A 23,586-nucleotide genomic window follows, 5' to 3' on the forward strand; every position below is an offset into this window, starting at 1 on the left:
AACCGGTTTTCCCGACAGCCAGGAACTGTTTCTCACCCTGGATCTGGAGCCAGTACCCCCCGAACCCACCCAAGGCTGCCTCCTGGACCCGGCAGGCAGAAAAGGGACCTCCGGTGAGTGTACCTTTTAAAATACTATACATGGTTTAAAAGCAAGCATGTGGAAGGATTAATTTGCCCTGGCATTCGCGGCTCTCCTGGATGTACTCCCAAAGCCTTTGCAAAAGGTTTCTGGGGAGGGCAGCCTTATTGCGTCCTCCATGGTAGGACACTTTACCACTCCAGGCCAGTAACACGTACTCGGGAATCATTGTAGAACAAAGCATTGCAGTGTATGTTTGCTGGCATTCAAACAACATCCGTTCTTTATCTCTCTGTGTTATCCTCAGGAGAGTGAGATATCATTCATGGTCACCTGGTTGAAATAGGGTGCTTTTCTTCAGGGGACACTCAGAGGTGCCCGTTCCTGCTGGGCTGTTTGCCTGTGGCTGAACAGAAATGTTCCCCGCTGTTAGCCACGGGGAGGGGGGAGGGTTGAGGGGGTAGCAACACGGTGGGGGGAGGCAAAATGCGACTTTGTAACGAAAGCACATGTGCTATGTATGTAATGTTAACAGCAAGGTTTACCCTGAAAGAGTGTAGCCACTGTTTTATAAAATGTGTCTTTTTAAATACCGCTGTCCTTTTTTTTTCCTCCACCAGCTGCATGTGTTTCAATGATCATAGGATCTTCTCCTTCCCAGAGGCAAGTGAAGATTAGAAAGAAATAAAACGCACTCGTGATGAAATGTTCTCTGAGCTCATGCTGTCCTCCCACACTGACAGAGCACAGACAAATGCGTGGAGGCAAATAATGTCAGAGTGCAGGAAAGCACAAAATGACCGGGAGGAGAGGTGGCAGGCTGAAGAGAGTAAGTGGCGGGTTGAAGACAGGGCTGAAGCTCAAATGTGATGGCAGCGTGATGAGAGGAGGCAGGATTCAATGCTGAGGCTGCTGGAGGATCAAACCAGTATGCTCCAGTGTATGGCTGAGCTGCAGCAAAGGCAGCTGGAGCACAGACTGCCACTACAGCCCCTGTGTAACCAACCGCCCTCCTCCCCAAGTTTCATAGCCTCCACACCCAGACGCCCAAGAACGCGGTGGGGGGGCCACCAGCCAACCAGCCACTCCACCACAGAGGATTGCCCAAAAAACAGAAGGCTGGCATTCAATAAATTTTGAAGTTGTAAACTTTTAAAGTGCTGTGTGGCATTTTCCTTCCCTCCTCCACCACCCCTCCTGGGCTACCTTGGTAGTCATCCCCCTATTTGTGTGATGAATGACTAAAGAATGCATGAATGTGAAGCAACAATGACTTTATTGCCTCTGCAAGCAGTGATCGAAGGGAGGAGGAGAAGGTGGTTAGCTTACAGGGAAGTAGAGTGAACCAAGGGCCGGGGGGGGTTTCATCAAGGAGAAACAAACAGAACTTTCACAACGTAGCCTGGCCAGTCATGAAACTGGTTTTCAAAGTTTCTCTGATGCGTACCGCACCCTCCTGTGCTCTTCTAACCGCCCTGGTGTCTGGCTGCGCGTAACCAGCAGCCAGGCGATTTGCTTCAACCTCCCACCCCGCCATAAACATCTCCCCCTTACTCTCTCAGATATTGTGGAACGCACAGCAAGCAGCAATAACAGTGGGAATATTGGTTTCGCTGAGGTCTAAGTGAGTCAGTAAACTGCGCCAGCGCGCCTTTAGACGTTCAAATGCACATTCTACCACCATTCTGCACTTGCTCAGCCTGTAGTTGAACAGCTCCTGACTACTGTCCAGGCTGCCTGTATACGGCTTCATGAGCCATGGCATTAAGGGGTAGGCTGGGTCCCCAAGGATAACTATAGGCATTTCAACATCCCCAACAGTTATTTTCTGGTCTGGGAAGAAAGTCCCTTCCTGCAGCTTTTGAAACAGACCAGAGTTCCTGAAGATGCGAGCGTCATGTACCTTTCCCGGCCATCCCACGTTGATGTTGGTGAAACATCTCTTGTGATCCACCAGAGCTTGCAGCACTATTGAAAAGTACCCTTTGTAGTTTATGTACTCGCCGGCTTAGTGCTCCGGTGCCAAGATAGGGATACGGGTTCTGTCTATGGCCCCACCACAGTTAGGGAATCCCATTGCAGCAAAGCCATCCACTATGACCTGCACACTTCCCAGGGTCACTACCCTTGACATCAGCAGATCTTTGATTGCGTGGGCTACTTGCATCACAGCAGCCCCCACAGTAGATTTGCCCACTCCAAATTGATTCCCAACAGACCGGTAGCTGTCTGGCATTGCAAGCTTCCACAGGGCTATCGCCACTCGCTTCTCAACTGTGAGGGCTGCTCTCATCTTGGTATTCATGCGCTTCAGGGCAGGGGAAAGCAAGTCACAAAGTTCCATGAAAGTGCCCTTACGCATGCGAAAGTTTTGCAGCCACTGGGAATCGTCCCAGACCTGCAACACTATGCGGTCCCACCAGTCTGTGCTTGTTTCCCGAGCCCAGAATCAGCGTTCCACAGCATGAACCTGCCCCATTAGAACCATGATGCATGCATTGGCAGGGCCCATGCTTTCAGAGAAATCTGTGTCCATGTCCTGATCACTCATGTGACCGCGCTGATGTCGCCTCCTCGCCCGGTATCGCTCTGCCAGGTTCTGGTGCTGCATATACTGCTGGATAATGCGTTTGGTGTTTAATGTGCTCCTAATTGCCAAAGTGATCTGAGCAGCCTCCATGCTTGCCTTGGTAAGGCGTCCGCACAGAAAAAAGGCGCGGAACAATTGTCTGCCGTTGCTCTGACGGAGGGAGGGGTGACTGACGACATGGCTTACAGGGAATTAAAATCAACAAAGGGAGTGGCTTTACATCAATGAGTATTTCAGGCAGGACTTCACTGAGGGTTCCAATAAGAAATGGTGCACCTAAGTTATTGTTCTGATTGGAACAAGCAGGTTGGTCTGGCCTCTGATTGATACATGGCTAGATTTACCTCGCTGCACCTTCTCTGGGAGTGACTGCAGTGTGACCTAGAGGAATGAGTCCCCTTTAGGGGGGCGTGGGGGAAGCAAATGAGCACAAAACAAATCTGGTCTATTTCTTGTTTTGATCCACTCCATCTATCTTTTACATCTTTGGCTGACAGCAGACGGTGCAGTAGGACTGCTAGCCATCCTCATCTCTTGCCTGCCTGGCAGAAGATGGTACAGTAGGACTGCTAGCAATCTGTATCGCCTGCCTGCTCACCATAAGATGGTTCAATAGGACTGACTGCAGGACTAAAGAGAATGACCTGGTCAAGTCACTCCAAATTTAGGCCCTGCGCCCATGTCTGCCCAGGCGCTCCTGGCCGACTTGGCCAGGAGCACCTCGGACATGACGATGACGGCTACCAGTCGTACTGTACCATCTGCTGCCACAAGGCAATGGGTTGATGCTGCTGTGTAGCAGTGCAATACCATGTCTGCCAGCACCCAGGAGACATACGGTGACAGTTACCTGAGCGGGCTCCATGCTTGCCGTGGTATGGCGTCTGCACAGGTAACTCAAGAAAAAAGGCGCAAAACGATTGTCTGCTGCTGCTTTCACAGAGGGAGGGAGGGAACGGGGGCCTGACGATATGTACCCAGAACCACCCGCGACAATGTTTTAGCCCCATCAGGCATTGGGATCTCAACCCAGAATTCCAATGGGCAGCGGAGACTGCAGTAACTATGGGATAGCTACCCACAGTGCAACACTCCAGAAGTCGACGCTTGCTTCGGTACTGTGGAAGCACTATGCCGAGTTAATGCACTTAATGCACTTGGAGCATTTTCTATGGGGACACACACACTCGAATATATAAAACCGATTTCTAAAAAACCGACTTCTATAAATTCGACCTAATTTCGTAGTGTAGACATACCCTAGGATGTAAATTGCCCAAAAGAGGGCAGGGCATACTGGGGCCATCATTCTGTCTTCCCTCCACATCAGCACAGAGAGCTGGCCAGCAGCAGAGAATGCATAAATGCTCCATCCAAAGGAATAGCTCAGCTTTTATGTTCCCTAGCACCACACATTGGAACTGTGCTTGAGTGGGTGAATAGGTGGGTGTGTTGTGGCAGATCAAATAGCTGTATCTGAGTGTGGGGCTGTGTGCAAGTGACTGTGAAGCTGGGGTCAGTTCAGATGAGTGTGCAGATGAGCATGCAGGGGGTAAGATTTCTCCTCTGCCATGAACATCACCCTGTGCATTTTCGATGGAAAGTGATTAATTCCATCTAGTTCATGGGCACCAGCTGCCTCCCACCTTTACATTTACAAATAGCAGAGAGGACAGTATTTACAGAACGAAAAACATGTGGCAACTGCACCTTTTAACCCACTGGGAAATGACTGAAGATCACTGTACTCCATGCATTTAAAGCATAAAAACCTTTCATCTGAAAGAAATTCCCCTCCCCCATACCTGTATCAATTACAGAAGATGCATTAAGAGGTTTTTAGTAATGATTTCTTGTCAATAAACTGAGCCTCCAAGTCTCTGTGCTTTAGTGACCTGATTCAAACTCTCTTGGGGCAAAATGCACCAGAGAAAGTAGTGCTACAAATACAAAGGCAGGCAGAAGCAGAGATAATGGCAAGGAGATACTAGATGAGAAAAAAAAGATCAGAGAGCGCGCTCTGTATGAACACACATAGCACGTTTAAAGGAAGGAGATTCTTTACTCTGTGCCTTTACAAATTACTTCCTTCCCTATGACTCTGCTCCTTCTCTCTTACTTGATGGTTTAAAAGCTTTGGAGGCTGCAGCGTGACTGACTTTCATACTGAGTCAGCTGAAGATTTAACTAGACAAGAAGAAACTGCTGTCCTTTTTCTTCCTCGGTGTAGAATATAGCCACAGTAAGATCGGGGACAACCCTAACTGGGAACCATTCCCAGCACTAAACTAAGCAGAGATTTACACTGAGGCAATTCCTCTGCACTCTGACCACCTCAGGGCCCTTGCTTTCCCACGTGCGCATTGGCTTCACATTCCTTACTGACGACAGGCTGAACTCTGCCTTCTACTGTGCTCATGTACAGAGGAGGTTGGGGCCTAGCTTACAAGGAGCCTCTTCCGTACAAGTAACAGGGCAGGATTACTCTACAGCACTCAGTGGAGAACCAAGAAAGCAAGCTGGCTAATACGTTGGCTCAGACACCATGTCATAAAGGAGGTGTAATTGGGGTGCAGGGAGCACTTCTAGCCACGGTCACCACCAAGTGCTTGCTTCTGTTCTGAGAAGTAGGGGGAAAAAGTGTCCTCACTATTAACTTTCAATCCCTCCAACCCAGCATTTATAATGGTGTTAAATATATTAACAAGTGTTTTTAATTTATGGGGGGGTCACACTCAGAGGCTTGCTGTGTGAAAGGGGTCTTCAGTACACAAGTGTGGGAACCACTGGAGTAGAGGATGCCTTAAGCCAAAAGGCTCTCAACCCTTCCAGACTACTGTACCCCTTTCAGGGAGTCTGATTTGTCTGACATATCCCCAAATTTCACCTCACTTAAAAACAACTTGCTTATAAAATCAGACATAAAAATACAAAAGCGTCACAGCACACTATTACTGAAAAGTTGCTTACTTTCTCATTTTTAGCATATAATTATAAATCAATTGGAATATAAATACTGTATTTACATTTCAGTGTATAGTATATAGAGCAGTATAAACAAGTCATTGTCTGTATGAAAATTTAGTTTGTAATGACTTCGCTAGTGCTTTTTATGAAGCCTGTTGTAAAAGGAGGCAAATATCTAGATGAGTTGATGTAGCCCCTGGAAGACCTCTGAGTGCCCCAGGGGATCATGTACCCCTGGGAATCACTGCCTTAAGCAACATCTTTGATCCTCTAATCAGCACCAATGAATACCTGAGCTCTCATCATTTCTTTGGGTCCTGTCTCTGCATTTTGCAGTTAGTCTTTCCCACGCACAGATTTTCACATACGGAAGGAAACATATTGTGTACCGCACTGTATACATTGTCATGTAGTTCATATATATATCAAACATATACATATAAAAGAGCTGACCCTATATAAAACTGGCTTGGGTTCATATCAGAAAAATCATACATACACGAGACTTTGGAATTAAATCCTGTTATTAATTGTATATATTCATCACATACCCGAAGTAGGGAGCTATTCCATTGGACGTCAAATAGGATTTGGAAAAGGCCATAGATAAGTAACATTTTGGGAACATATGGTCTGTCCAATTTATAGTACTGGTTGCCTATGTTATAAATAGTATATATGTGAAGTTATTATTTCATTGAATATATGACAAAGGTATGGAAAATAGAGTTTTATTATATAGGTAAGCAATGTCTACCCAGAGAGAACTTTCTGGTGTGCCCAGCACCAGCAGGTATCTGAGCACCAGATAATGGCCGTGCTAATCACAGACTCAGATAACTGTCTGGGATTGAATTTCTAGTAGCCAACTTCTGCTTGGTGCTGTCCAACTGCTCACACCCAAGATATCCCAGCTCACAAAGGGAGGACACGAGAGAAGTAGTCTGTCTCTTTTCTGTCTTTTTGGAAAGTCAGAGAGTGCTCCATAAACCAGTCACTCAGACCCCAGATTGCTGGGGAGATAATGGGGAGTGGTAGGGGACATGTCCTGTATGCGTGACTGCCTCAGGCAGCTAGGGCCCTAGCACAGATTCTCATATCAACAGGATTTCTACTTCTGGCAGGTACACAATGCCTGAGGGAGCTGAATGCGGGGCTGGTCTCAACTTCAATAATGATGCACATTAGCACTACTTGTGTGCCCATTTCTGTCCAGCTAATCTAGCTTTCTAGGTTTCTACCCCCACCCAACAGTATAGTTTCTGACTGCATTTGTATAGGGGGGGATATTATGACTGATTGCAGGTGTCCCATTGTCTAAAGGCGAATGGAGTCTGCCGGGTATCCACATTCCCTGAAAATCAGGGCACCCTTTGCAAAAAATATCCCTGCACTTTTATTTTTATTATATAATGAGGAGATGTGAACGGAATATTCAAACAGGAACAAATAGAAGAAATTAAGACGCCTCGGGAAATCAGTTCTGAGCCAACCATCTTGTTTTGCCAAACTTATCCTCAAGCATTTGGTGCTCCAGGGAGGTGCATCATAGAATCATAGAATCATAGAATATCAGGGTTGGAAGGGACCCCAGAAGGTCATCTAGTCCAACCCCCTGCTCAAAGCAGGACCAATTCCCAGTTAAATCATCCCAGCCAGGGCTTTGTCAAGCCTGACCTTAAAAACCTCTAAGGAAGGAGATTCTACCACCTCCCTAGGTAACGCATTCCAGTGTTTCACCACCCTCTTAGTGAAAAAGTTTTTCCTAATATCCAATCTAAACCTCCCCCACTGCAACTTGAGACCATTACTCCTCGTTCTGTCATCTGCTACCATTGAGAACAGTCTAGAGCCATCCTCTTTGGAACCCCCTTTCAGGTAGTTGAAAGCAGCTATCAAATCCCCCCTCATTCTTCTCTTCTGCAGGCTAAACAATCCCAGCTCCCTCAGCCTCTCCTCATAACTCATGTGTTCCAGTCCCCTAATCATTTTTGTTGCCCTTCGCTGGACTCTCTCCAATTTATCCACATCCTTCTTGAAGTGTGGGGCCCAAAACTGGACACAGTACTCCAGATGAGGCCTCACCAATGTCGAATAGAGGGGAACGATCACGTCCCTCGATCTGCTCGCTATGCCCCTACTTATACATCCCAAAATGCCATTGGCCTTCTTGGCAACAAGGGCACACTGCTGACTCATATCCAGCTTCTCGTCCACTGTCACCCCTAGGTCCTTTTCCGCAGAACTGCTGCCTAGCCATTCGGTCCCTAGTCTGTAGCTGTGCATTGGGTTCTTCTGTCCTAAGTGCAGGACCCTGCACTTATCCTTATTGAACCTCATCAGATTCCTTTTGGCCCAATCTTCCAATTGGTCTAGGTCCTTCTGTATCCTATCCCTCCCCTCCAGCGTATCTACCACTCCTCCCAGTTTAGTATCATCTGCAAATTTGCTGAGAGTGCAATCCACACCATCCTCCAGATCATTTATGAAGATATTGAATAAAACCGGCCCCAGGACCGACCCTTGGGGCACTCCACTTGATACCGGCTGCCAACTAGACATGGAGCCATTGATCACTACCCGTTGAGCCCGACAATCTAGCCAGCTTTCTACCCACCTTATAGTGCATTCATCCAGCCCATACTTCCTTAACTTGGTGACAAGAATACTATGGGAGACCGTGTCAAAAGCTTTGCTAAAGTCAAGAAACAATACATCCACTGCTTTCCCTTCATCCACAGAACCAGTAATCTCATCATAAAAGGTGATTAGATTAGTCAGGCATGACCTTCCCTTGGTGAATCCATGCTGGCTGTTCCTGATCACTTTCCTCTCATGCAAGTGCTTCAGGATTGATTCTTTGAGGACCTGCTCCATGATTTTTCCAGGAACTGAGGTGAGGTGACATCGTCCACCCATGTCATCCTCCAACACTTCTAAGTTACAGAGATGGGCTCTGTTTAGAAAAATTTTTAAGAAGATCTTTATCTTATCTTCCTTTGCCACCAAATGTTGTCTGGATTCTATCCAAAGCTCTCCAGCAGAACAGGAGTCTGAGCATGCAGTGCTTGCAGCTTTTCCGTTCTTCTCAACATTGTAAAAACGTCTTGTAAAAACAATATTAAAGGCCTGGATGTCGGCCACAAAACCCTGACTCTGGACATGTTTGCTGTTGTACGTGACTCAGGGAAAAAAAAGCCATTGGCATTAAACTTCTTTATAAGTCTATTGATGGTATTTTATCATTTCCCGACATTCCTCTATAAAAACCACTCAGCTACATTTACAAATTATAAAATTAGTTTTATGTGCAGGATCCAGCTAATGGCACAGCTAAATCTAGTGAGCAGAAAGCTTAGCTGCTTTTTCGTTCCCCAGCTCGAATTTATTGTATAGCATGTTTGTGTGAGGAGGGGGGAGCTGAAACCATTCCTGGGTAGAATGATTTTCCTCTTGAACTGAAGCTTTCAAGGGTCAACGATGAGTTGACCAGCGACTGGAGAGTTTTGGAAAGGTCTTCTCTGTGGTGATGAAACAGGACTGGATGGGTCAGGGATATGCTTGTGGTTTATATTCCCCATCTATAAACAAGTGAACACCAACCTGAAGGAGAAACTTAAATACAATGAAAGGTGGATTTAAGGCATCAGGAATGGAACAAGTAACAGAGATATCTATTATTAAGAATTTTATAAAAAAGAGACAGTGTCTATTTTTTATTCTATCTACATTTGTGTGCAATGTTTGTATGTTTCATACAGTGCATTAAGCAAGAGAGAACACACCATTGGCAACAAACCATATATATTGAAATATTACAATCATGGACTGTTATGAATTTAGAATAGATGTTACATGACATTTATTATATGCATTTTATAGACTGCCATATCAATATGGCTCTAATGCTTACTGTGAATTGGACCAGCATCCAGCCAGCCCCACGATCAAGGACTGTATCCTCACTACCCATCCCTCCTGCCATGCAACAAGGACTCCTGACCTGCAGCCCAGGATCTAAACAAGAAATTGATCTCAGGCATTTCTAAGACACCTATTACATTGATAGCTATGGACAGACATAAATATTCATTAATCATAGCACAACAGTGAGAAAGATAGGTTGGTAAATATTTCCCATTTTTCTGTCACCAATTGTTTAGGGCCCATATTTTCAAATGCAGGTGCCCAAAGATACCTAAAATCCATATTTTGTCACCTGAATGAGTGGCGTAATTAGCAATATTGCTGAACACCTACAGCTCCCAATGAAGTGAATGGGAGTGGTGATGGTGCTCAGGACCTTTGAAATTCAGGCCTTTGAAATACAGACTTAGGTATCACTGACTCAGCAGAGTTATTGGTCTAACCAAGTGGAGAATCAAGCCTTGTGTTTCTACATGTTTTGTGAATTTTGCCTGCTTCTTTATCACAAGTGTTGGGGCTATCAATGACCAATGCCCTGTGAGCCTAGTACAGTGACATTCTTTGGATCAGGTCAACTTTCATAGGACGGTTTTCCTCCCTTAATGAATTCAGCTGCTTAATAATCCTTTCACTGATGGGAAACAATTTAGAGACAAAATACAAACTCCCCCAAATTAAAGACTAGGAAAAAACAAAAGTTAATCAGCTTTGAACACTGGGAACAGAAAGAGAAAATACATCTTCAAGACATGTTCTCAGACTTAAGCATTCTGCTCACTTAAAAAAAAAAAAACAAAATAAAAAAAGCATTTTCCTCTCTAGTCGTAGTCATCCACAAATCAGTCCTTGAAAGAGTTATTCAAGAGGGTAGGCAATGATCAGTAGGACAGTTACAGTGGGATTAGTTAGTTTTATAAACTTTATAGAAACAAGAGGTATGCATACTACAATATCTTTCCCATATACAATCCTGATCCAGTCAAGTACCAAGTGATTTGAATATATAGCTCACTCCTAAGAAATAGCTGTTATGTTTGTAATACAGAGAGATCCAAACCAAAACACTGGCCCAGAACATGCTCAAACTTTGGGAAAACTTGGATTTGGATCCAAATCTAAATTCTGCAACTTGGACTCACCTCTAACTAGTATACCCATAACGCCTGAATTTCAGAGGTGCTGAGAAAGCACAAGCAAATCTGATCCAGACTTAATGAGAGCATTGCTGCATAGCTGCCAAGTTACTCCTGTCTTGTAGCCTACTTTTTTATGTGTATGGAACATCAATCCAAAGCCTCTCTTTCTATCAATCCTCCAACCTTACCTCATTCACATCTCTCCTAAAAAACTCATTGATGCTGTATCCCACCCCCGCCCCAAAAAGTGTTTACCTTTTAAAAGCACCAGCACAACCAACAATTGAATCACCAAGTGTCATGGAGTCCTAAAATGAGTAACTGTGCAATATTATTTCTACAATCCCTATCCTGCTTCCCCAGCTCTCTTCCCTATGTTATTGCTCAACTTACCTGCCAAGCCCATCATTTAGATTTGGGAGTATTTGTTTACTATGAAGCACCTGGTACACTTACGTGTGATGTAAAATAACAAATAGTAGGAGAAATAAAGCCAGAAAGGGTTGTGTGTAGCTGCTAACCACCCCATGTTCATGCTGAAGATCACACTTAAGTACATGTCCTTTCAGACACACTCATTCTCTGCCCACCAGCTGTTTTCTACCTAGTCCTCTCCAGAGTTAGCAAGACAACATGTAAGGGCTGGGGGTCGTAGCACACAGCGTGGAAGATGATGCATGGTTCTTAACTATGTGCAACAGAGTGTAACAACCTGCATAATGACTCACATGGGTAAGGCCAGATCACAAAATGAGCAATTCACTTCACATGATTTGGTCCCTAGTTAGTATAGGAAGTATAGTGAGATATCTAATGGTTATAAAGTCAGTATAAAGCTGTCTCCCAAAGCTGTGAGATCATCATCATGAAATGTTCCTTTAGCTGTGATGAAAGCCTGAGGCAATTTTTGGAATATTTAAACCAATATAGTTGTATCAGGCAACTTCACTTACATGAACTATACAATGACTGGCTGGGTTACTTCTGATATCCCTTTCTAACATTCAACCAAGTGTTCACGGCTGTCTTGAAATCAAATTGTAAGTGCAAAAGAAAAAAACTCAAAAAGGTGAAAAACACAAATAAATCTTATCAAAAACAAACAAACAACCAGGAGAAAAAGAATGAGGGTCAAAGAAGATGATGCACTCACATGGATCGAAACAGTCTTTTCGATTCCACCAACCACTAGAATCAATCTTTGAAGGGAATCAACTGTCATTGTTCAGGGGATAAACTGATCACCTGCAGAATCAGGACAAAATCCCCCTCTTTCCTCACTGGCATGGTGCTGCACAGCTAGATGCATTATGGGGGATAGACCCCGCCTCTGAAATATCCAGTTTGGGCACTGCCAGAGGCAGAGTATCAGATTAGATGGACTGTTGTTTCAAGTATGGAAAGTCCTGTGTTCTGAGTTCACCCAGAGACCTACTTCCTGGGGTAATGAAGAGATCACAGCAACTGCTTCCACGGTGAAGAATCTTGATGTCATAAATACTGGATTCTGCCAACACATGCAGCTAAATCCTGTTTGTCTTCATCAGGCAAGAGCTCATTTCTCATGCAAATACTTCTTCTGAAATCAGGGCAACAGTGCAAGGCAAGTGGGATTTGACCCTGGAAAATCAGGAAAGAGCAGTATGCTGACTAGCTAAGAAGATGCTTCTCTATACGCACAAATGTGATAATTAGCTATGTCAGGAAAGGAACGACAGAATGAGTGTTAAAGTATAACAGAGTTTTAGAAATATCTGTTTGTAAATTGGCTGGAATATGCCAAGGCTTCCAACTCTTAAAGGCACCACAATAAAAGCACTACCAATGTAGTCTGAGCCCTGAGTTGCCCTGTATCTGCTGTAACAGAAAAGGACCCTGCCCTGGTTAAATACAACACTGCTATGATTAACCAAACTTTGAGGTGAATATGCTTTTTCATCTCTGATTTCCATATGCCCCTGAACCTTAGTCCTACACCCTCCAGAATGTTTTTCTATTTTCACATAGCTTGATGAGTGTCATTTTGATGTACAGATATATAAAGGAGTCTTTGTTTACAAAATGACAGCCCTGAAATGCAAATAAAAAGCCCAAGAAGCACAAGATCAGACCGGTTCTGTCCTTTCAAAGGCATTGAAACTGCAAAGCTCACAATACGCAACATTTGTGCCTGGAACATTAAATATGATATTAAAAGCATCTTCCGCATGAAAACAACATGCATATGAGTTTATTTATGATGGAACTTTAATCTTTTCAATAGCAAGTCTTTAAAGCTTCTTTCAGGATGAAAAAAATAATACCGGGTAATGAATCAAGGCCTTAAGAGGCTGATAAGCAGCAGGGAGCCCTGGTGGAGAGTGCACTCCTGGCTTAATTAAAGTCTTAAAAGATACTCCAAGAAACAAAATCCATTTCACCCATCAATGCAATAAAAGACTGCAAGTTCCCTTAAACTCACCTGCCTGCCTCATGAATCTTCTCACTGGAAAGCAGGGCAAAATGTGGTCTTCTTTCATTTAATTCTTCAAACCAGCAATTTTCTTGCAAGCACTACAGTTTTACTGCTCGCTGGAAGCACTAATGGGAGCTGTGCTTATGCAGTGAGAGGAGAAGAAGGTTTAAAGTGTTCTGAAGGCAGAGGTGCATCAAAGCCCTCTGAAGTGAGTGAAGACATGCTGGTATTCTGAGGACAAGGCATGTGTTCTGAGCTAAAGCTTTAGGAGATGGTGGGGTTTACTGAAGGTAATGGAGTTGTGCCAAATTCACGGTCGTGTAATGGAGAGCAGAAATGGGTATGTTATGAACTAAATGCAACCTTTAGTACAGAATCACTAATAGCACCTCCATAATAAATCCCTCTGTGCATTCATTTGGTTGAAAATCTAGTAACTGTCAATGTACCATAGGTTAAAAATAATGTTTCATTTAGATCTGCTGAGCTTTGTTTCAAATTAGAGTGGGTAACATAGTTCCCTTTTATCAGCCTGTTGTTGGGTAAATCTGCCTCCCTCCCACATTCCTGGGGGGTACTGCTACTTCCCTGAGGGATAATGGTTACTTAGGCTGAAGATCTATTATCGTTTCCCTCCCTTGTCTTTTTGAAGTCGCTCTTCACTTGGAGCTCGCTTTTCACGCTTACCTCCACCAGGCTGTGTAGCTACCACTTTATCATCTTGGGGAACTTGCTCAGCTTCTTCACCTCATCCCATCATGTTGGGCTGCTGAGATTCTGCTACAAGCCTTTATCCAGCGCTGGCAGGAATATTATAGCTTGTTGTTTGCTGAGATTTCTCTTGTATTCCCTTCAGTATTTACAGCTGAGCAGGTCTCGAATACTGGGCACACTCTCCAGCCCTCTGCTTGCCAAACTGTTTCCAAAGGCTCTGTGTTAGCTTTCTGCCAATTGTTCTTTACTTTCTGACTGATGACAGTGTGCTCCGCACTCTTTATACATCTAATAAGACATGGTCCCTGTCCCAAGGTCTGAGAATGAATTTCACAACAGCAAACACACATTACTCAATTACACATTACCCAGACTCAAAGTCTATTTTATACAAACCCTAGAGCTCTGGTGATTGGTACTTAGGCATTTCCAGACCAGATCAGATCTATAGCCCATCTACTCCAGTATTTTGCCTCCAGCAGTGGCCAGTATCACATGCTTCAGAACAAGATGCAGAGAACCCTGCATCTTGGAAGGGTTGATCTGCCTTCCTGAGAAGTTTCTATTTACATTATGGATAGTATCTTTATAGGCATATACACACACACACACACACATTTGTTAGTTACAGATGTAACTGGCAGTTCAAAGTGGTGACAATTACTAGGAAACATTATTGAAAGGATTACCAGAAGAAACAGGCAGTCAGTTGAAGCCATAGAAGTCAGTGGGACTTGAACACATGCATAAGTGTTTTGAATTGGGCCTGAATGAATAAGTCAAAAAGAAAAACAAAACCTCACATATATTTGCTCAAATAAAAATTTCAAAGACTCAGCAACTGTTTTCACTCTGCTTTGTGTTCGCCATTCATGAGTATTCCAGTCAATATGTAGATCTGAGGAATATGTGCAAAACCAGCTAATTTTATTTACTAACATTTATTAAAGCTGAACAGAACTGTTGATAGAACAAACTGTTTTCCTTGCATATGTATCAAAAATGAAAGTAACAAATACAAAACAGTAAGGAGAGGGTTGGTAAGGTATGAGCTACATTAGGTATTTGTACATGTTGCTGCCTTAAAAGATCATGCAAACAAAAATTAAAATTTGTATATTTGCACTGTTTTAACCCGATTCTCATCCAACCAGTGGATATACACAACGTCATGGGCCCTATATGTCCAAGCGAAAGTGTGGTGTTTAGATGCTGCTTGTAATTATTAGAAATGGGAGCACTGGCTGTTGGGAGTCTGAAAGGACAGGAAATAGGAAGGGGGCGGGGAGTTGAGCAGGCAGAGTGAGAGCTACTGAGGGTGCAGCAGCAGCTTGGTAAAGAGGTTTCCACTTTAAAAATAAAGTCCTGTTGAAGTTTGTAAGTACCTTGCCTGGTTGCTACAACATTTTGGTGATGAGGATGGATCTTCTGCCTCTGAACCTACCTGCACCCTTTCTGCAAAGCCCAGGTGAGCCTCCAATTGCTTTTACTGCCTGGATCCATATGTTTGAGACTTATCTGCTTGCAATCACTGCTACAGAGATTTCTGAAGTGAGAAAGCGTGCTCTGCTAATCCACTGCCTTGGAGCAGAAGGGCAGCGTATATTTTACACTTTTCCCCTTGCAGATGATAAATATAAGACTGCACTCACTGCATTAAAGAAGCTTTTTGTGCCAAAAGTGAATGTAGTAGCTAATTGCTACAGATTTCACCAGTATGAGCAGAAAACAGGAGACTATAACACAGCATATTGCTTCCTTGAGGAGTCTGATTGTAACTTGTGACTTTGGGAATATGGCAGATGAGATGATTAGAGACCAGCTCATTGAGAAAACAACCATGCTTCATGTAAGAGAACACTTACTTCTAGAACCACAACAATAACCATTGCTACTCAGATTGAGTCAGCTACAGCTGAAGCCAAAATAATGAGCATGGATACAGGAGGCACAGTCCAGGCTGTGAGTCCTTTGCAGAAAAGTTCACTATTGCTGCAGACAAACAATTACAAGAGGAAAACTAATGGAAAACCACCAAATCAGCAAATTCAAAATACAGTAAAAGCATGCTTTCGCTGTGGATCCCCACAACACCTTGCAAGCTACACAGGATATTCGGCAAAAGTAGCTCAGTGCAATCATTGCAAAAAGATCGGGCATTTTGCTAAAGTATGTCGCAGCAGCCAGTTCAATCAACATGTGCATGTAGTTACAATACCAAATGTTACTGTGCTGAGCATGGACAAAAATCACTACTGCACATATTCCAGAACAAATAAAGTGCACAGTGAACATTTCCACCATACCCTCAGGCAAATCACACTCTATTCAGCTAATGTTGGACACTGGCTCAGCAGTATCTAGACTACCTGATGGCATCTATTTGCATTACTTTAAAGGACGTGCCTCTTACTGAACCCAAACTTCACTTGGTGTGCTATTTGAAAAACCATATTCCAGTACATGGCTGCCTGCCAGCAATAGTTACTTTTGGTGATTGCTGTGTAACTGAAGAGTTCTACATTGTCCACAAAGGCACTCCTATCCTTGGCAGAGATTTATTGGCTGCTTTAAATCTCAGGGTAGTTAATGGACGAATTGATCTTCCTCAGCAAAGCACTCTTGCAGTACACACACCAGTTTCAGCTGGGACTCAGCACCAGATTGAGGAGAAACTCGGCTGTGCTTATGGGTTTCTGCATAAAGTTAAAATGCAGAAAAATGGGATGCCTGTACGACAGAAGTCACAGCGCTTACCCTTTTCAGCCAGGGAAGCTGTTTCAGAGGAACCTAGAAAACTTGTTCAAAAGGACATTATTGAAGAGGTTGACTCCTCGGAATGGGTTTCACCTATAGTAGTGACGCAGAAGATGGGTGGAGGCATTTGCCTTTGTGTGGACTTAAGGGAGCCAAATAAAGCTATTGTGATTGACAGCCATCCTCTCCCTCAAATAGAAGAAGTATTTGCAGAACTTCGTGGAGCAAAGATGTTTTCTATTCTTGATTTGCAGACCGCGTACTACCAGGTTATGTTGCATGAAGATAGCAGAGACCTCACAGCATTTATTATACATGAGGGACTATTTCGTTTTAAACATGTTCCATACAGTCTCGCATCTGCCCCAAGTGCCTTCCAAAAAAATGAGGTAATTGATTCTGAAGAATCAACATGGAGTTCAGTGCTATCTGGCTGATATTATCGTGCTTGGAAATACTTCTGAGGAGCATGACAATAACCTGCAGTCTATACTAAACTGCATCAGCAAAGCAGGCCTCAAGCTCAATAGGTCCAAATGCAAATTTAGACAAACTGAACTCTCTTTTCTGGGGCATACAATTTCACAGCCTGGACTAAAACCTGATCCAGATCATATCCTGGCAATTTCAAATGCTCCTCCTCCAACAGATTTGCAAACCTTACGTTCCTTCTTGGGTCTTACCTCCTGGTATACAAAATTCATTCCCAATTATGCTTCTGCCATTGAACCGTTACAAGAATTACTATGGAGAAGTTCAACCTTAGTATGGACAACGGATGCACACGCTAGTTTCGAAACATTGAAAGACTTGATTGTACATAGTCCAGTGCTTGCATTAATCAGTCCTGCATTGCCCACAATTGTAACTACTGATGCTTCTAATTACAGACTTGGGGCTGTCCTCACACAACTTCATGAAGACAACACAGAGAGATTGTTGCATTTGCTTCAAGGACACTAAGTAATGCTGAGAGGAAATAGTCTACAGTTGAAAAAGAAGTACTTGCTTGTGTCTGGGCTACTGAAAAATGGAGAACTTACCTGTGGGGGCCGCATGTTCAAGTTGCGCACAGACCACAGCCGTTTGATGACGTTGCTCACCATGAAATGACTGGGAAGAGGAGGATACCATATTGCTAGATGGTCTGCAAGACTACTCTCTTTCAATTATGAACTGGAATATAAACCTGGAAACCAAAATGTGGTAGCTGATTGCCTTTCTCGCCTGCCTTTGCCTTCACCAGATGGTCCACCGGAGGATGAGGATGTAGTAGTTGCATTTATTACAAGCACTCTTACTGCAGTTACAAAAGAACAATTTCAAGCTGCTTGTTCAGCGTGTCCAATTCAACAAAAACAAAAAATACAGGAATTTCTGACAAAGAGATGGCCCAGTAACCCTAAAAAAACCTTGATCCAGTTTTGCTGCCTTATTTTAGAGTTCGGGATGACCTTTCTTTGTTTGATGGCTGTGTGCTATGAGGTACACACCGGCTACTTTTGCCAGAAGAATTACAGTCAAAACTAATACACCTGGCTATACTAAACTAATACACCTCCCATTTGCCTCCATTGTCTACAAGTTTGGAATCTGCCTGCACCTCAGACTTTCTTCTTCCTCATCTTTTATGTCAGCCAACATGGCTATTGCCACCTCTGCAATGTTTTCTGTGTATGTCATAAATCCCCCTACATGTCACCTAGGACTATAATCAAAATGTGAGAAAAGCTGGACATAGGCAGGTAAGGAAACTCTCTCACGCACACAAGTATGTATGGTTTTGGATCAATTAAGTAATGAGGACAAAGAGGCTTAATGACACAGTATTACCTCTGAGGGTGTGGGGGTCCCTTGTTATGTACTAAAAGCTTTCTTATGATTTCTTGCAGGACCTCGAAGATATGTTAATCCCTTTCCAGCAGAGTCTGTGGGGAAATCTGCTTTACAACTATCTCCGCTGTATCTTCACCCAGATATAAACATGAATGATAGTGTGTGTGAATGTGATTTCTAAATAGCAAACACTTAGATTACATTGATGTGACCTATTAAAACAGCTTTAAGTACCAATGATGGTTCGTTATTGCAGCTTATGTTGTCCTCTGGTGCAGGATTTATTAAATATACTTCTAAGAAATTACATCACGAAAGCATTGTCTGTGCCCTGTATTGATAATCTCACTATATGTGAGGGCACAGGGATGGTCTCATGAAAACTGAGAAGGGTTTCCCCACTTACATCATCACTGTGTTCCTGATTTAAAGAACTGGCTCCTGAGACACAAAGGCTGTGATATTTATCAGGCCAAAAGGAAATCTTAGTTAGCAAGGGTCTGCAGAAGCAGAAGTACCATCTTGTCCTATGAAGGCTTATAGATTACATGGTAAATACAAGAAAATACAAATAACTTCTATGTTTGCCTGAAAACTCAGAGGAAAAGAAATCAAGAAATCCAGAGTTAAGGCTGCCACTTTGCTTGTTCACCCACCCCTGTTGTGTGCAAATATTGAAACTCCCATAACAGTTTATCTGGGAACAGTGGGTAATCATTTACAGGATTGTTCATGGTGGCTCTCACAGGGAGAGATGGGTCAGAGGACACCTGCTGGCGAAAGGGCTACTTGAACTTATAGCCAGAACTCCGTGCTGCTTCAGAGCATTGGGACATCCCAAATGTGAGGGGCTGGTGCGTTTGTATCTTATTATATTTCCCCCCACACCAACAGTCTCTGGGTTTCTGCCAGGGCTTTATACATATACACCCAACGCTCGAGTCTAGTTAGCGCCTCAGTTTGCAGCTGCAATTTGGCTTTTAACTGCAGTGCCCTGCCAGTGGTAAGAAAGAGCAATCTGACTTACAAATTATATGTACACATGGAAATGAGCCCATGATTCCCTAGCATTCCAAGGTGGAATTCACTGGCATAGCACTGTGATATCGCTGATATTTTTTAAAGTCAGTTTTGGTGTTTCCAGAGAAAAAAACATTTATTCCCTGCTCATTCCATGTGCTGAAGATAGTGATATTACTCACCATTGGCCTTCCTTCCGGAGTTGAAGCATTGAACCGAACAAATTATTTCTGGGACTGCGAAGTCAGTTTGAGTTTACAAACAGTTTTCCTGTCATTTAGAACCATGGGGGTTTTCACCAATCTGAATCAATTTTTAAAAATGAATTAAAAGTTTCTCTAGCGAGAGGGAAGCCTGTGCTGTAGGACAGAGAACTGCTCAAAATCAGGGCTGCCACAAGAAGGTGCCCTGTACACAGTGTATGTACTGTCTTGGTTCTCCCTTGCAGCCACACTCAACAGGGGGAGGGGGAGGCAGATGTCAAGGAATCAGTTACAGCTCCCCAGTTCTAGGGCTCATTCTGTGCCACTCCATCCCCCAACGTGAGTGAGAGCAGCCTACCGGCTTCTGTAACTTACACCATTGGTGTATAGTCCCCAAAGGACCATGCACAAATCGAGGGTCAGCACAGTGGACAAGAGCTCTGCCCTACACCCTCCCCACTCTCTTCCCCGGCACATTCCCTCTGACAAGGTGCAGGGATGGGCTGAGGCAGGAAATGGCTCCTCTGCCTTGACGTGAGAATTCTCAGCTGTCCATTTACACCCAGACTCTAGCTGTTTTGTGCTGCCACAGTGGATCTACGAATCTGGCCCACTTGGTCAATTTTATCTATTAGAATTTCTCTTGGATCCCACTTCTTTCTTGTTTCACAGTCTCTCTCAATTTGGAACAATTTCCTAAATGCTCATATCTAAGTCGTATTTTTGACCCGTATTGCTCAAGTGGGTTCAAAATTAAACAAAATGAGTGTGCCCATCCCTTATACTATGTCATTTTCAAGTTAATCCACTCGAATGAGGTCTCAGCATTGGCATTGTTTATGATGGTTGAGATTCTCAACGCAGTGCAGGGAATTTAGCCACAGATTTTATCAAAATTAAATCCCCTGAACTGCTGTAAAAATCTCACCTTGTGTTTGTGCTTCTATGGGAATCTTCAAAAACAATATCAACAGCGCAAGTCACAGAGCACCTTCACCCTGGTTACCTACACCCCTCCCCATGCCTAGGTGTAACTTTAAAGCATGTTATGAATTGTGAAAGATCTTTCTGAGTAGAATTTCATAGCACTGAATAAATCCAACTCCCAATCCTTGTTGTTATACTACAGAAGTTCTCAAACTGTGCTCCACGGAACATTTGTTGGGGGCCCAGGGAAAGAGGGGTGTGTCACATGGTGTTGACTTTCCTAGTTTCCAACTGCTAAAGTGGATTAAGACGACTAAGAATCCAATCAATGCTTTCTTAATATACTTTTTCTACAAGCAGTTGCTGAAGTTGACACAGGGATGTTATGTGATCACAAATGGGAAGGGAAGAGATCTGAATGGTTGTGAATGGAAGTGGAAGTGTCTACAAGATGATCTTGCTATTAAGATGTGATTCATGCTATGAACATAGCTCTCCACACATTTTGCAGCTCCATCAGCCTTTTAGACTGTCAGCTTTATACTACCGTGTGAGTGTGTGTGTAAGCTTTATGCTCTCTGCCAGGGTTTCTGTACTCTAACAGCTTTAACACTTGCTGCCATCTAGAGATAAAAATTAGAACTTAAGGCACAAACATTCATATAGTAATTAACAAAACAAGGAAGAGTTGACTAGTACTAGGGCCCTCACATTACGCAGAGGAGGAGGAGGAGGAGGACTGAGTGGGCAAGAGTCTGCTAAATCATTTAGTAGCAGGCTCATATGTACATGGATCACTGTTGTAACCAGGGGCTTGATGTCTCTTCTATTTTGCTAATTTATAATAGACAATACATAAAATATTCATATGAAAGAATTAAGGGTTCTTTTCTGAAGAGATTGATCTGTAGATGCTGGAAACAGGTGGCTTGGTGCATTAAGCATTGGTCCAGCTTGGAGTCTGCTTTGCGTGAAGTGTAATTAAAGTAATAGCTCCTGTTTAGAATTGGGACCAGGTGGGAGAGGGTGTGGAGGGATTTCAAACCAGGAGGAAAACTTCACACTAGCTGAAAGATTGTCTTGAGTTTCAGCTGAGGGTCTCAAAGCACTTTACACACACTAATTAACTGAGCCTCTCAATTGCCTATGAGGAATAGAAATTGTATATTACCCACTTTACAGATGGGTAAAGTGAGGCACAGAGGGGCTCTGGACCTGATCTAGTGCTGACTGAATTCAGTGGAACGATGCTCATTAACTTCTGAGGGTTTTGAATTAGGCACTCTTTGAATTATTGGTGGAAACAGGAGCAGAACCTATGAATCCTGATTCACATTCCCCTGCACTAGCCAGTAGAGACAGCCCTGTGTTGTGAGGGTTCTATTTTAGCTAGGCTGCAGCTCTCCAGGGATGAAAAAGTTAAGTGAATTACCCATCCACTTCCTCTGAGCCATAGCAAGGGTAAATTATTCTTTTCAGGTTGGGCTCCTTTCAGGTTTCCTTGAATTACAGTACCTTTCGCTCTTGCAGGATACCAGCTTTACTTCTCCAGCTTTGCTAAGGTTGCCAGAGCAGAGAAAGATTGATGAGGTCAGTTATAATCATAAATATTTTCGTTTAAATAATTGAAACAGTTTTTGATTTCCTTTCCATTCTGCAAGCTCTCGGAGCAGCAACACACTCTGGAGACTTGAGACTGAATGTGCCTGCCTTTCTAAAAGCAGAAGGACCCATATATAAAATAAAAACCTATATATTTTCTGTATATTTCATATAGGATCAGATTTTTAGGTGCTCAGCACCTATAAATGGGGCCAGATTTTCAAAAGAGCTCAACTTCCATTTAAGCACCAAAACGGGCCAGATTACGAAGTGCTCAACTCCCACTATTGCACTTCCAGACAGATTTTCAAAATTGCCCAGCAGTCAATGCTCTGAGATGTTTTGAAAATGTGGCCCATTATGTATTGCCTTACATGACACATAGATCTAAGAATAATCATTATTTTTAATAATACTAGGTCTTATGTTTCTTCATCAGTAATCTCAGAGTGCTTTACAAAGAAGTATCTTTTTTTACAGACTGGAAAAATGAGTCACGAAGATGTTAAGGGATTTTCCCAGGCCACTTGCAAAGCCAAGAATAGATGCCAGGGCTCCTGAGTCCCAGTCCAGTGCCCTATCCACTAGGCCACACTGTCTCCCAGTATACAAAATACAGAATACACCTTTTAAAGTATATTTAAAAATACAGCAAAGATTAGCATCTCCAACAAAAAGCCCCAAACCTCTATCATTAACAAGCAAAACATGAAAAAAGCCAATGAAAGTCCATAAAGTCCACAGTTCTTAGTGTGAATGTCTCTGTAGTAGGGTGGTAACCCCGCTCAAGCCAGAAGGAGATAAAGCAGCCCTGGAGAGGGCTACAGTGAGGAAAAGCAGGCTGATTGGGAAAACAGCCATAGCTGTGGCCAGCTTAATCAGGGTCCAGCTGGCCCTTATAAGAGGGCTGTGGGCCAGAAGCAAAGACAGATACTCTCTCTAGCTTCCTAGAGGGAGAAGGACCTGGCTGCCTGGGAAGCTAAGAAGGGTACCTAGGGTGGAGCAGTGCTAGGGAAGGGCAGAGGGAGCTGGGGAACTCCAGCCAAGCAAACCTGAAGGCCTAGTTAAGGACACACAAAAGGTACAGCAGGGTACCTGAAGTGGAGCAGTGCTGGGGAAGGGTAGAGGGAGCGGAGGAGCTGCAGCCTAGCAAAGCCCCAGGCTGCAGGCCTAGTGAAAGGCCTATAAAAAGGTAATGGGGCTGTAGAGAGGCAGCCCAGAGATAGGCAGAGGCAGCTGGTCCAACCCTCCTTGCCAGTGATGAGTGATTCATAGATTGCAGTCTGCCCCAGGGAGTGGGGGCTAGATGGTGAATGGCAGTGGCCACTGAGGCAAGGTTGGGGGTAGAGGGCTGGGGTTCCACTTGGAGGG

The sequence above is a fragment of the Lepidochelys kempii genome, chromosome 7 (assembly GCF_965140265.1).
Source record: "Lepidochelys kempii isolate rLepKem1 chromosome 7, rLepKem1.hap2, whole genome shotgun sequence".
Lineage (NCBI taxonomy): Eukaryota > Metazoa > Chordata > Testudines > Cheloniidae > Lepidochelys > Lepidochelys kempii.